The sequence below is a fragment of the Oncorhynchus nerka genome, linkage group LG27 (assembly GCF_034236695.1).
Source record: "Oncorhynchus nerka isolate Pitt River linkage group LG27, Oner_Uvic_2.0, whole genome shotgun sequence".
NCBI lineage: Eukaryota > Metazoa > Chordata > Actinopteri > Salmoniformes > Salmonidae > Oncorhynchus > Oncorhynchus nerka.
Genome location: NC_088422.1, coordinates 23,055,616 through 23,069,003, shown reverse-complemented (window position 1 = coordinate 23,069,003; position 13,388 = coordinate 23,055,616). Strand labels below are relative to the sequence as shown.

Genomic DNA, 13,388 nt, shown 5'->3' with positions numbered 1-13,388 from the left:
CTAAGAAAGTAATACTAAGTGTATGTTGTGCAGTAAGCTGTTAGTAGCCCATGTGTCTCACCCTAAGAATTTGATCCCTCTCCCCCTCAGAACTTAGCCTACTGTTCTGACTTAGAGGTGCACATGTAGCCTATTTTAGAGAAATGTCATCATTGAATATTGTAAGAGACTTCATTATATGCCCCCGTTATTTATCCTACGGTTCTGACTTGGTGTACAGGAGAATGCTGTAAGTCTGTCGCTGTACATTTCAAATGTAGCTTAATGTCTTAATCAAAATTATGGCTTGCCTTCTATCCGCTCATCGATACCTTATGCCATAGTTTGTAAATCTCAATTGTTACAATATATCGCTTATATAGGTCTATCTCATTAGTATCTTATTCACCATCTTAGGCAAAGTTGGAATTCTGCATTTCATTGTTTTGCTTACTTTGTGTATTATAGTTAGCTCATGTGCTTTTCTCCACGAGGAGGAAATACTATATAATGTTGTTGAGTCTGTAACCATGTTTGCCGGTGACAGTCGCTTTGATATATTTTATAAATTGCAGTAGGGTAATAGACCCATGTAATTCCACTTGATATTGCGAGAGTTGTTTTGTTTGTGCAATGCGCTGTCTGTGCATCGGTATATTGTCTATAAAAGTGGATCCTCGTGATTTAATTTTGCTTCCTTTTTAGACCACATCGGCCTAGTAAATACTTCACATGGTAGGCTAACTCTCTCTCTCTCTCTGCCTGTCTCTGTCTCTCTCTCTCCTCAAAGAATAGTAAAGTTATGGCCTCAACATCTTGCTGAATTGATCTGAACTAACATCTATCTGAATTGATGTCAGTGTCCATTTTGAAAGTGCTGAACAAATAGTCCCACCTCATCACAGCTTGTTAGCTTGCACTTGCTTATACTTACAGCTAAGTGTTGATTATATAAGAACAAACATTATGAATTTACTGAACATAAATGTAATGATGTTTGTGTATGGTTCAAAAGTCAAAATTTATGTCAGCATTCCTTACTAATGAAGAAGAATGTGGTTCTTATCAAGTTACACAAATTGACAGAGTCAGTAGAAACCACATTTACTTAAGCAAGTCAGCCATATAAGCTGTGGTTTTTAAAAAGGCAGTTTAGTGTTATGTTTTTTTGCTGGCATGCATCTAAAACAAATTGGTTGAGTTGCCGCACCAAGATTTACATGCTAAAATCGCCATTATGCAGAGGAAAAGTAACTGTGGACTTTTCTAGCAGCTTCAAAGTGCGTCTCAGCAGAAATATTTTTGAATCTTCCTTATTTTTTTCACTGGTGGCAATGATTTTGCCCTTGGCCCAGCGCCACAGCAAAATGAGTGTGGCGGAAACACTGGTCCTGTGGGTCCCAGCTGAGGTCAGGGCTTCATAGCATTTGATTAGAATCCAATTCCTGCAGGGGCCATTTCTCATCCTTTACATATGACTGTGATTAAAAATGGTATAGATAACCCCCCACACCTAAAAACAGACAGAGAACCCCCCCCCCCCCCCCCCCACACACACACACACACACACACACCCACACCTTAGTGCTGACGAGAGAGTAGGTGAAGGCTACATGAAGAGAAAAGGATCCCTCTTTCTCTCTCCGTCCTCTTGTATATTCTCATCCTCCTATTCAGAAGAGACCTCTCAAGGTAACCTCATCGCCTCTCTTTCCACTTTGTCTCTCATTCCCTTTCCCTCTCTGAGACTAGTGCATTACCACACACAGCAGAGAGCTATGACCGTCACCTGAGGCCATCTGCTGTCTCACTCTTCTATCTGCCTGGCTGTTTGAATTGTTGCCACGGGGAGAGATGGGAGTCTGGTGGGAACAGAGACAGCACTGTTCTTCAAGGATTCCTGTAGTCGTCTGACATTGACACATGGGAACGAGGGTGTGTGAGGATGAGTGGTTTAAAGGGGAGGACAAGGGGATATGACAAGTGCACAAATAAGGGATGAGTCCACAAGCGGACTATAGGACAGGGGTATGGATGACCAAGCTATGATCTAAGAGGACTAGAGGACAGGGGGATGGATGACCATGGCTATGATCTAAGAGGAATATAGGACAGGGGTATGGATGACCAAGCTATGATCTAAGAGGACTATAGGACAGGGGTATGGATGACCAAGCTATGATCTAAGAGGACTAGAGGACAGGGGGATGGATGACCATGGCTATGATCTAAGAGGACTATAGGACAGGGGTATGGATGACCAAGCTATGATCTAAGAGGACTAGAGGACAGGGGGATGGATGACCATGGCTATGATCTAAGAGGACTAGAGGACAGGGGGATGGATGACCATGGCTATGATCTAAGAGGACTAGAGGACAGGGGGATGGATGACCATGGCTATGATCTAAGAGGACTAGAGGACAAGGGGATGGATGACCATGGCTATGATCTAAGAGGACTAGAGGACAGGGGGATGGATGACCATGGCTATGATCTAAGAGGACTAGAGGACAGGGGCATGGATGACCATGGCTATGATCTAAGAGGACTAGAGGACAGGGGGATGGATGACCATGGCTATGATCTAAGAGGACTAGAGGACAGGGGCATGGATGACCATGGCTATGATCTAAGAGGACTAGAGGACTAGATGGATGACCATGGCTATGATCTAAGAGGACTAGAAGACAGGGGAATGGATTACCATGGCTATGATCTAAGAGGACTAGAGGACAGGGGGATAGATGACCATGGCTATGATCTAAGAGGACTAGAGGACAGGGGGATGGATGACCATGGCTATGATCTAAGAGGGCTAGAGGACAGGGGGATGGAGGACTATGGCTATGATCTAAGAGGGCTAGAGGACAGGGGGATGGATGACTATGGCTAGAAGATCTATCTGCTATTCCTGTGTATGGTTATACAGGGATTTCTCTAATCTTAAAGGGACAATCTGCAACATGTACCTATTCGTAGGCTGGCTAGTTGGTTTCGTAACATAATGTTGAAAAGAATAATCCATACTTTATCACTGAGAAAGACCAAAGACCGAGGACAAGAGGAAGAAGGGAAGGACAATGGCTGAGATGGGAGGATACCGTTAGTTTTGAAGGAAGCTGCTCAGGCATATCTCCAGCTGCTGCCGGACCGTGCCAGGAGGAGACAGGAATGTATCCAACCTGGCATGTGACTGTGTTGGCCACAGCCACCATAAACAGCACTTCACCCAAAGCCCTGTCTTTATCCATTTATTCTGTTACCCTCAGCTGGAGCCGAGCTGTCACCTCGATCCTCAGTCACAATAGCACACGAGGCAACACAGCCGCATGTAATATGGAGTGGGAGGGTGTACTCACTGAAAAATAACTTTTTTAGTTTTAGCTATAGGAGAAATGTTAGGAGAATATTTTATTCATTAGATCTGACCTAACATAGTTTCGTGCTTGTGTCCACAAAACACAATGTAAAAAATTACTAATATCCAGAACAATAACTGCCGATCTGCGGCCAACAAGGCAGAGTTCATCTCCGCCTATGTCTCCCTCCAGTCCCTCGACTTCTTGGCACTGACGGAAACATGGATCACCACAGACAACACTGCTACTCCTACTGCTCTCTCTTCGTCTGCCCACGTGTTCTCGCACACCCCGAGAGCTTCTGGTCAGCGGGGTGGTGGCACCGGGATCCTCATCTCTCCCAAGTGGTCATTCTCTCTTTCTCCCCTTACCCATCTGTCTATCGCCTCCTTTGAATTCCATGCTGTCACAGTTACCAGCCCTTTCAAGCTTAACATCCTTATCATTTATCGCCCTCCAGGTTCCCTCGGAGAGTTCATCAATGAGCTTGATGCCTTGATAAGCTCCTTTCCTGAGGACGGCTCACCTCTCACAGTTCTGGGCGACTTTAACCTCCCCACGCCTACCTTTGACTCATTCCTCTCTGCCTCCTTCTTTCCACTCCTCTCCTCTTTGACCTCACCCTCTCACCTTCCCCCTACTCACAAGGCAGGAAATACGCTCGACCTCATCTTTACTAGATGCTGTTCTTCCACTAACCTCGTTGCAACTCCCCTCCAAGTCTCCGACCACTACCTTGTATCCTTTTCCCTCTCGCTCTCATCCAACACTTCCCACACTGCCCCTACTCGGATGGTATCGCCCGTCCCAACCTTCGCTCTCTCTCCCCGCTACTCTCTCCTCTTCCATCCTATCATCTCTTCCCTCTGCTCAAACCTTCTCCAACCTATCTCCTGATTCTGCCTCCTCAACCCTCCTCTCCTCCCTTTCTGCATCCTTTGACTCTCTATGTCCCCTATCCTCCAGGCCGGCTCGGTCCTCCCCTCCCGCTCCGTGGCTCGACGACTCATTGCGAGCTCACAGAACAGGGCTCCGGGCAGCCGAGCGGAAATGGAGGAAAACTCGCCTCCCTGCGGACCTGACATCCTTTCACTCCCTCCTCTCTACATTTTCCTCTTCTCTCTCTGCTGCTAAAGCCACTTTCTACCACTCTAAATTCCAAGCATCTGCCTCTAACCCTAGGAAGCTCTTTGCAACCTTCTCCTCCCTCCTGAATCCTCCTCCCCTCCCCCCTCCTCCCTCTCTGCAGATGACTTCGTCAACCATTTTGAAAAGAAGGTCGACGACATCCGATCCTCGTTTGCTAAGTCAAACGACACCGCTGGTTCTGCTCACACTGCCCTACCCTGTGCTCTGACCTCTTTCTCCCCTCTCTCTCCAGATGAAATCTCGCGTCTTGTGACGGCCGGCCGCCCTACAACCTGCCCGCTTGACCCTATCCCCTCCTCTCTTCTCCAGACCATTTCCGGAGACCTCCTCCCTTACCTCACCTCGCTCATCAACTCATCCCTGACCGCTGGCTACGTCCCTTCCGTCTTCAAGAGAGCGAGAGTTGCACCCCTTCTGAAAAACCTACACTCGATCCCTCCGATGTCAACAACTACAGACCAGTATCCCTTCTTTCTTTTCTCTCCAAAACTCTTGAACGTGCCGTCCTTGGCCAGCTCTCCCGCTATCTCTCTCAGAATGACCTTCTTGATCCAAATCAGTCAGGTTTCAAGACTAGTCATTCAACTGAGACTGCTCTTCTCTGTATCACGGAGGCGCTCCGCACTGCTAAAGCTAACTCTCTCTCCTCTGCTCTCATCCTTCTAGACCTATCGGCTGCCTTCGATACTGTGAACCATCAGATCCTCCTCTCCACCCTCTCCGAGTTGGGCATCTCCGGCGCGGCCCACGCTTGGATTGCGTCCTACCTGACAGGTCGCTCCTACCAGGTGGCGTGGCGAGAATCCGTCTCCACACCACGTGCTCTCACCACTGGTGTCCCCCAGGGCTCTGTTCTAGGCCCTCTCCTATTCTCGCTATACACCAAGTCACTTGGCTCTGTCATAACCTCACATGGTCTCTCCTATCATTGCTATGCAGACGACACACAATTAATCTTCTCCTTTCCCCTTCTGATGACCAGGTGGCGAATCGCATCTCTGCATGTCTGGCAGACATATCCGTGTGGATGACGGACCACCACCTCAAGCTGAACCTCGGCAAGACGGAACTGCTCTTCCTCCCGGGGAAGGACTGCCCGTTCCATGATCTCGCCATCACGGTTGACAACTCCATTGTGTCCTCCTCCCAGAGCGCTAAGAACCTTGGCGTGATCCTGGACAACACCCTGTCGTTCTCAACTAACATCAAGGCGGTGGCCCGTTCCTGTAGGTTCATGCTCTACAACATCCGCAGAGTACGACCCTGCCTCACACAGGAAGCGGCGCAGGTCCTAATCCAGGCACTTGTCATCTCCCGTCTGGATTACTGCAACTCGCTGTTGGCTGGGCTCCCTGCCTGTGCCATTAAACCCCTACAACTCATCCAGAACGCCGCAGCCCGTCTGGTGTTCAACCTTCCCAAGTTCTCTCACGTCACCCCGCTCCTCCGCTCCCTCCACTGGCTTCCAGTTGAAGCTCGCATCCGCTACAAGACCATGGTGCTTGCCTACGGAGCTGTGAGGGGAACGGCACCTCAGTACCTCCAGGCTCTGATCAGGCCCTACACCCAAACAAGGGCACTGCGTTCATCCACCTCTGGCCTGCTCGCCTCCCTACCACTGAGGAAGTACAGTTCCCGCTCAGCCCAGTCAAAACTGTTCGCTGCTCTGGCCCCCCAATGGTGGAACAAACTCCCTCACGACGCCAGGACAGCGGAGTCAATCACCACCTTCCGGAGACACCTGAAACCCCACCTCTTTAAGGAATACCTAGGATAGGATAAAGTAATCCCTCTCACCCCCCCTCCCCCTGAAAAGATTTAGATGCACTACTGTTCCACTGGAGGTCATAAGGTGAATGCACCAATTTGTAAGTCGCTCTGGATAAGAGCGTCTGCTAAATGACTTAAATGTAAATGTAAATATTGATTGTATTAGTCTTGAAGTAATGTTCCTGACAGGTATTGTGTAACCAACCACAGGTTTGCACATACAATACAATGGGACCTTGGGGACAGATTTTTCTAAGTATCACTTTCATTCCAACATGTGGCCATTCAAACTAAATGATTTTTCCTCTTATTTCATTATCCTCTTTTTTTTGTGAGAATCCTCAGGGCATGACGCATCCCAGAGGACCCTACTGAGAGGGACATTTATACTGAACAAAAATATAAACCCAAGAGGACGATTTTACTGAGTTTCAGTGCATATAAGGAAATCAGTCAATTGAAATAAATAAATTAGGCCCTAATCTTTGGATGTCACATGACTGGGCAGGAGCGCAACCATTGGTGGGCCTGGGAGGGCATAGGCCCACCCACTGGGGAGCCAGGCCCAGTCAATCAGAATTAGTTTTCCCCCACAAAGGGGCTTTATTAGAGATGGAAATACTCTTCAGTTTCATCAGTTGTCCGGGTGGCTGGTTTCAGACGATCCCGCAGGTGAAGAAGCTAGATGTGGAGGTCCTGGGCTGGCGTTATTATCTGTGGTCTGCGGCTATGAGGCCAGTTGGACGTACTGCCAAATTCTCTAAAACGACGTTGGAGGCGATTTATGGTAGAGAAATTAACATTAAATTCTCTGGTAACAGCTCTGGTGGACATTCCTGCAGTCAGCATGCCAATTGCATGCTCCATGAAAACTTGAGACATCTGTGGCATTGTGTTGTGTGACAAAACTGCACATTTTAGAGTGGCCTTTATTTAATTGTCCCCAGCACAAGGTGCACCTCATAATGATAATGTTGTCAGCTTCTTGACATGCCCCACGTGTCAGGTGGAAGGACTATCTTGGCAAATGAGAAATGCTGAATAAAAGGGATGTAAACTCATTTGTGCAGAACATTTTAGAGAAATAAGCTTTTTGTGAGTATGGAAAAGTTCTGGGATTTTTCTGGGACCAACCCATGTTTTGAATCATGGGACCAACACTTCATATGTTGCATTTATATTTTTGTTCAGTAATATGTGCATCTTTATTGACTGTGGACAGATAATCAAATAAAGAAATGGTCAATAGAACCCTGGGTGGTATTCATTAGGCACAAAATGGAAGCAAACTGCCTGAAACGTGGAGGTACCATTGGAGCTTGTCCCATCCCATAAAGGCTCATTTTTGTTTTCTGTCGCAATATGTTTTGCTACGTTGTGAGCTAATAAATATGACCCTGCTATAGTGATGCGCAGGTTGATTCATAGCAGGTAGGTTTAGGGTCATTAAATATTGTGTGGCTGAAGGGCGGGTGGATGGCGGGCGGGTTGAATAAAGAAAAATAATACCTTAAAAAACATAAATGTATAATTATTGTGCAATTTCTGTAGGTTACATTGAGGTTTTTTGTTCATTATTTTAGGCTGATATAACTCCATAAGCCTAAACTTTACGGCTTAAAGGTATGCACACCAAATATCATACACATCTAATCATGCTTTTGGGAATGGCAGAAAAAAGGCAAAAAGGACATTGTGGAAGTTTATTCAAAAAGATAAAAGATGCCAAAAGAAGAGTTGAAAATAAAGAGAATGGAGGGCCATAAAAGTGGTGGTAAAAGAGGATGATAGCAGTGTGTGTTATGTTATGTGTGATGATTGTGAGGCGCTATACGAATTTGACAGTCACAAGAAGGGACTTCAAATAGGCCTATGGCATGTCAAGGGAACTGAAGCCACCGGTTTAGATGAATTAAATGGAAACTGAAATCTGGACATTGACGAACCAGAATAAATCCTCTGATAACCCTAGTCCCGTACGAATCGACATCCTTGTGTTTTGAGAGAAACGTCTGAGTTTGACAGGTGTTGCTCGCGGTTTGAGCAAGAAAACAATAACTGATTCAATAAATTGAATGAAGTGCTGCGCATACCCTATACAGTATATGAAGGGACTACATGTATCAACTTCAACAGTGAATCATTTTGTTTATACATTTTGTGCAGTGGCATAAAGTACTTAAGTAAAAATACTTTAAAGTACTACTTAAGTCATTTTTTGGGGTATTTGTACTTTACTTTACTATTTATATTTTTGACAACTATTACTTTTACTTCACTACATTCCTAAACAAAACAATGTACTTAATACTCCTTACATTTTCTCTGGCACACAAAAGTACTTGTGGAAAATGGTCCAATTCACACACATTAAGAGAACATCCCCGGTCATTCCTACTGCCTCTTATCTGGCAGACTCACTAAACACAAATGCTTCATTTGTAAATGATGTCTGAGTGTTGGACTGTGCCCCTGGCTATCAGTATATTAAAATAACAAGAAAATCGTTCCGTCAGGTTTGCTAAAAAACCTCTTAAGTATCCGCCCCTTTTTTTTCCAATTTTCGCCTAAAATGACATACCAAAATCGAACTGCCTGTAGCTCAGGCATTGAAGCAAGGATATGCATATTCTTGATACCATTTGAAAGGAGACACTTTGACGTTTGTGGAAATGTTAAATTAATGCAGGAGAATATAACACATTAGATCTGTTAAAAGAAAATACAAAAGAAAAAACAAACCGTTTTTTGTACGTTTTTTGTACCATCATCTTTGAAATGCAAGAGAAAGGCCATAATGTATTATTCCAGCCCAGGCATAATTTAGATTTTGGCCACTAGATGGAGGCAGTGTATGTGCAAAGTTTTAGACTGATCCATTTAACCATTGCATTTCTGTTAGGACGTCTTCTACTGAGATCGCAATGATTATGATTACAGTTTCTCAGTTCAAATATTATGGTGACACTATATCAGAGAAAGCTTGGTATAGTTTACAAACTTGGGAACCAAGCTGGAGTTATCAATGTTGCCTATTATCGCCTGGACTTCTTGAAATGTCTTCACGCCTTGTAAGAAGTTAAGGCCATAGCCTTAATAATAATTCCTGTACAATGAAGCATTTATTGCAGTAAAATTATATGCCAAATGTAGGCAAAATTTGGACTTGGGAACAGAAGTAGAGAAATATGGTTTATTTCTTTCTGCATCTTGAGAGAATGCAATGCTCAACTAGATACCCTCTGCAGAAGTGCTTTCTTCATCATCATCATTGTGACCTGTACGCTCTCGTTGGTTGGCCCTCGCTTCATACTCGTCGCCAAACCCACTGGCTACAGGTTATCTACAAGTCTCCGCTAGGTAAAGCCCCGCCTTATCTCAGCTCACTGGTCACCATAGCAGCACCCACTCGTAGCACGTGCTCCAGCAGGTATTTCTCACTGGTCACCCCCAAAGCCAATTCCTCCTTTGGTCGTCTTTCCTTCCAGTTCTCTGCTGCCCATGACTGGAACGAATTGCAAAAATCTCTGAAGCTGGAGACTCACATCTCCCTCACTAGCTTTAAGCACCAGCTGTCAGAGCAGTTTACAGATCACTGCACCTGTACTTAGCCTATCTGTAAATAGCCCATCTATCTACCTACCTCATCCCCATACTGGTATTTATTTATTTTGCTCCTTTGCACCCCAGTATCTCTACCTGCACATTCATCTTCTGCCGATCTACCATTCCAGTGTTTAATTGCTATATTGTAATTACTTCGCCACCATGGCCTATTTATTTCCTTAACTTACCTCATTTGCACTCACTGTATATAGAATTTTTGTTTTCTTTTGTTCTACTGTATTATTGACTGTATGTTTTGTTTATTCCATGTGAAACTCTGTGTTGTTGTATGTGTCGAATTGCTACGCTTTATCTTGGCCAGGTCGCAGTTGAAAATGAGAACTTGTTCTCAACTAGCCTACCTGGTTAAATAAAGGTGAAATAAATAAATAAAATAAAAAATCATAAAAGCATCATAAAAGCTGAAAGTTTTTCAACCACATAAAATATGTATCGAAGCCGAACTGAAACCTTGTCAGAAACACATTGGGTCATTTTCACTACTTTCTATTTCCTTACAACTGGTCAAACTGATGTCATTTGGGCATTTTTGCTTTATTTTATTTTCTCCCCAGTCCCTAAACGTCTTTGCTCCGCGAAAGATGACAGAGAAACTTTACCGATGTCAACTAGATTGAAGCATTCATTCTATCGATCTATTACATTATTCTGTTGAGCAAGAGTTTCTTTTGTCTTCGAGGGCAACAAAGACAAACTACAAGTATCTAATTATAAACAAGCTGGCTAACAAATAGCCCACCAAAATGTTGGAAATTACAAGCAGAAACATATCTAAAATCAGGCAAAACAAAATTCTGTGCAACCTGTCAAAATGTTTGTTCTGCAGTCTTTGACTGTAGCCTAAAGAGCATGTTCTATATTTGCAGGTTAGGGTTGTGTGCAGGCCTCAGATATTCACTTTATCACATACAGTCGGGCGGTTGCGGATGGGTTATTAGCAATTGCGGGTGGGTGCGGGTGAACAAACAGCTGACCCGCGCACCACTACCCTGGTGGTTAGCCTCGTTATTGTTATTATAATTTTTTAACTTTAGTTTATTTAATAAATATTTTCATAACTATATTATCTTAAAATTGCATTGTTGGTTAAGGGCATGTAAGTAAGCATTTCACGGTAAGGGCTCCGGCGCATGTGACAAATATAAGTTGATTTGATTTGAGCACTACACTATCAGTGTCATTCAACAAACCAGCAGTAAGCTTTTCTAACAACTTAATTAATTAAATGCATCCAGGATTTAAATGAGGATGAAAAAGATGCTGTTAATGTAGTGATGGTTACTGTTCTGGTTTGGAATGGTTTGTGGACTGCTTGATTTGGGGATGGTGAGTTAGTTGAGGATGTTGTTAATTACGCTATATATGGTCGGTTGGGATGCTGTTATGACGACTGGGCGTCCCTTTGCCTCCCCAGCCCCCTTTATATGAGCCCAGGCATAGGATGACAAAGGGAAGCCCATAGGTCACATGACAGGATGGACAAAGAAGGCACATCTCTTCCTGCTTCCTGTTGACTTCACAGTTGTCATTTGTGAGTGTAATCTCAGCCTGTGGGCTAGGGTTACTGCTTTGTCTGTTTGACTGGATGGTAAAAACAGGGGCTATATAAACTCTACAGTGTCTGATGGATATTTACAAAGTACAACACTGATGCAGTCAAAAGGTCAGGGTTGAATGCTCACAACATTTTCTATTTTCTTTTATATACATATGAAACATTTTGACATTTATGTGTATACCAATAATACAGTATCACATTGCATAAGTGTTTGTAGTGTAACAGGACATGGTATGTGAAGTTATACACAGGGGAATGTATGGAGTCATTAGGCAAGGTGAGGGCACGAAGGAGTTTGGATGACTGATAGTACAAACAGACAGGGCCGGTTTCCAAAAAACGTGAGATCCATGATGAACTTAGCCTTTTGAAACTTTCGGGAAACAGGCCCTGAGCGTTAGTGCAACATTATTAGAAAAGGCAGCCATTGTATCAGTTTACTCAAACAGGATAGGCCTACTGGGCACCAATTCCCTGTTATGGACAGAAATTACATGAAAAAAGGGGATGATGCAGTCATAAAATGTGATATAGCAGTCCTATTTCCATAAGGTATACTGTGCAAAATGGGAAATATTGGCTATAAATTCTTGCTTCAGTTTATTCATAAGCATAGAATACTTTTAGGCCGTCAATGTAAATAAGAATTTGTTCTTAATTGCCTAGTTAAATAAAGGTTAAAAACTTGAATAGAGCCTCCCATGTGGCGCAGTGGTCAAAGGCACTGCATCGCAGTACTAGCTGTGCCACTAGAGATTCTGGTTCCGAGTCCAGGCTCTGTCGCAGCCGGCCGCGACCGGGAGATCCATGGGGCGGTGCACAATTGCCCCAGCATTGTCCGGGTTAGGGGAGGGTTTGGCCCAGGATTGTCCGGGTTAGGGGAGGGTTTGGCCCAGCATTGTCCGGGTTAGGGGAGGGTTTGGCCCAGCATTGTCCGGGTTAGGGGAGGGTTTGGCCCAGCATTGTCCGGGTTAGGGGAGGGTTTGGCCCAGCATTGTCCGGGTTAGGGGAGGGTTTGGCCGTCAGGGATGTTCTTGTCCCATTGCGCACTAGCGACTCCTGTGGCAGGCTGGGCGCAGTGCATGCTGACACGATCGCCAGGTGTACTGTGTTTCCTCTGACACATTGGTGCAGCTGGCTTCTGGGTTAAGTGGGCATTATGTCAAGAAGCAGTGCGGCTTGGTTGGGTTGTGTTTCGGAGGACGCACGGCTCTCGACCTTCGCCTCTCCTGAGTCCGTAAGGGAGTTGCAGCGATGAGACAAGACTGTAACTACCAATTGTATACCACGAAAAAGGGGGTAAAAAACCGTAAATAAATAATTAATAAGGCAATTTGTTGATAAAACTAGCAGACAGATATAATCAATTATAGCTGAAAGAAACAGTTTTCAGATGCAGGTTCATTCCTAGCTTTGCTCCATTTGAAATCATACAATTGAGAAGTCTATGTCAAGAGTGGAGGCAACGAGATGTGCACATCATTTATTTGATGTTTATGCTAATTAATTTGGCTATCAGGCTCCATGATACAGTGGAAATTGAAGTAGGATAAATGTGATGTGACAAGGTCCTCACACAGAGGAGCACACAATCCTTCTTCAGGAATAATACCGTTGTGAAATATATAACTAACACACAGATATATTCTGAGCATCTGAAATCATTCATTGTGCTCTCATCGCCAGCAGTGGCTGTGTTGATTACATGCATAAGCTCTGCATCAGTAAAAAACCTTTCAGACCTATTTCTCTCTTAAACACACACACACACACACACACACACACACGCACACACGCACACACGCACACACACGCACTCACACCTGCACAAACGTGCACACACACACACTCACACACACACACACACACACACACACACACACACACACACACACACACACACACACACACACACACACACCCTGCACACACGTGCACACACA

The 13,388-nt window shown here is 44.6% G+C and overlaps 1 protein-coding gene across 1 annotated transcript in view; it reads right to left on the bottom strand.

Annotated features, from left to right (window-relative positions):
- The window catches only part of LOC115111379 (transient receptor potential cation channel subfamily M member 3-like), a 106,709-nt gene that overhangs the window by 80,491 nt on the left and 12,830 nt on the right, over positions 1-13,388 (bottom strand). The window lies entirely within an intron of this gene.